This window comes from Cuculus canorus, chromosome 4, assembly GCF_017976375.1.
Source record: "Cuculus canorus isolate bCucCan1 chromosome 4, bCucCan1.pri, whole genome shotgun sequence".
Taxonomy (NCBI): Eukaryota; Metazoa; Chordata; class Aves; order Cuculiformes; family Cuculidae; genus Cuculus; species Cuculus canorus.
Window position 1 is genome coordinate 65,743,673 of NC_071404.1, and position 2,432 is coordinate 65,746,104.

General features: G+C 41.3%; 1 long non-coding RNA gene across 1 annotated transcript; it reads left to right on the forward strand.

The window, feature by feature from the left end:
* Positions 1-739: 739 nt before the first annotated feature.
* On the forward strand, positions 740-2,227 carry LOC104067520 (uncharacterized). Its single transcript, XR_008449786.1, has 3 exons — positions 740-876; positions 964-1,110; positions 1,851-2,227. It is a non-coding gene; the product is annotated as an uncharacterized LOC104067520 (long non-coding RNA).
* Positions 2,228-2,432: the final 205 nt, after the last annotated feature.

A 2,432-nucleotide genomic window follows, 5' to 3' on the forward strand; every position in this document is an offset into this window, starting at 1 on the left:
TTGAGGGGGCTAAGTAACTGCAGCGTTTACGTTATTCTAGTCAGAAATGCAGGAATGGAATGCTTGTACACCTGAGGCTCCTTGACTTGGTCATGCATCTGTTCTCACTCGCAGACTGGATGCGCAATAACTGCAGCTGGCTTCAGCCAAGCTGCTCAGACTCATGCTTGGTTTTTTTCTGAGTTCTGGCCCACCCAGGGCAGGTGCTCTCACACACAGCACTTGCTCACCGACTGGAACTCTTATCAGGTTCCAGGGAAACTCCTCATAATGGCAATATTAGACCAGAAATAATTTTGTTTTAATTTGGTTCCTTATCTGAGTTATCAGTCTGAAGCCCAAATGTCCTGTTAAGAACTTTATTTTGCTTGATATAATGCTATCAGGTTGGGTAACTTCTTATATGTGAATGTGGGTTGCCCTCTAGTGAAGAGACGAGAAAATCTTGCTTAAAAAAGAGCTGGGCTGCAAGAACCGCACATCAGTACAAATTGTAACAGAAAATAAGAGTAATGCCTATGATAAAGGAGTAGTAACAGTCATCAAACATACTGCTGTCACATACAAAGGGAAATACACTTAAAGCTGGATAATTCCTGTCCCGAGAATTTTCATGAAGAATGTTTTGGTAATAACTTGATTTGGTAATTTTAAATTGACTGGTGCAATGTAAAATGTGTTTGTCTGCTTTACTGGGATCTGCAATCTACATCCGAGTGATGGATCCAGATCAGAATCTCGGTGACGCTTTCAGCTGCAACATTGAGAAGGTGTTCCTCTGCACTGGTGCCGATGAGTATATGCCCAAGTACAGCCCAATCAGGAATACAGGTGCTTGGCTGATTCACCCTCCTCTTGTACAGATTCGAGAGCCTTGTATATAAACAAAGAGTTATGGTAGCTTGCATTTTTAGATCCCTGGTTTCCACATGAATCTGAAAATATTAAACCTACTTCCTTTAGGATAAAGATCAACCTAAGACACCAGCAAGAGCCTTTGGAAACCTGGAGTTTCACACTACATTAGCAGCTGATCACGCAGATGCTTTTCCTCTAATAAAACAGCCCCATTCTCATGGTGTCAACCTGTCATCTGCGCCACTTTTCCAGGTAAATTGTCTCACAAGTATATCACAGAAGTTCTTCCGTTCTAAAAGACAACCGAGGTGGAGAACAGAGCATGCAGGTAATCATGGGCACTGTTAGTCAGTGACAGACTTCAGCAACACCTTTATTTTGTTCCCTCTCCCTAACAGTGCAGAAACAATGACAGCATTGCTTCTAACATCAAGCTACTCTTCTGCAGCCTTGCTGTTATTGCAGGCAGATATCTGTGACTGGGAGCAGAAATCACTGGGAGTTTAGCTCACTGTGGGGGGCTTTTTACATAGGAGAAAACTAAGAAATTAGACTTGATTTTCTTGCAGCTGAGAAAAAAAAAATTGTTTTGTATACAATATGAAATAAAATAACTATGCATCCTCCTTTAATTCAGATTAATTCAAATTCCTGACATATTTTTTGGTCTTCTGAACCAGGGCTCTTCTTGCCTTAATTAAGACTAGTGTTTCGTTAGGTAAGCGCAGCAGCCTTTCTGCATTAACACTGGAAAGAAATAAGGTCTTTTAGAGCATAGTTTATCTTGACCTACTTCAGCAGTGTGCATTAAGAAGAGATTAATCCTGTCTCCAAGTGCCTGTTTGTGCCGTTGACTTTAATTAGACATAATTGGCAGCAAACACGGGACATCTGTCAGGATGAATCTGATACTCGGTGTTCTCCAGTTTACACCAAGTGAGCATGGGGGGTTGTTCTGGTTTGTTGGGGTTTTATGTGTTTAATTTTTTAAGGTGGCAGCTGGCAGAGAATGGTGCGTTTGCACTATTTACACACTCCAGTGGAAGGAAAATGCACACAGGCACAATGGCAAAAGAAGTCTTGACCACCACGTGTTATAGGAGTGAGCACCACAGCCTTTAAAGGCAACGGAAGAGCCAACGCAGATGCCCTGGTCTCGAGGAGATTGGAGCAGATAAAAACAGGGGCACGAATATCCAGTATATTGCACCTGACCATACTGACAAAGCTGTCATCATCCACAAAAACTTTTGATGCTTTTTTTTTTTGAAAAGCAAGTTTTTCTTTAATGTTTTGAACACACGCAGCTGTAAATGTGCCTTATATCCACCATAAAAGGTTGGTGCTGGTTTTGATGATGTGTACACTAGCTAGCTTTCATAAATTGTTTTAGGAGTGTTTGGGGTTTTTTTTTGGTTTGTTCTTTTTAAGTAATTGTTGTTGGGGAAGGTAGAAGGTAGTAGTATTGGAATGGAGGCCAAGTAGAAGACAGTACTGTTCTTTTAGGAGTGATACCAACAGTTTTGTCTCAAATACTAATGAGGACCTCATACACACGGACAGCAGTTGGAGAC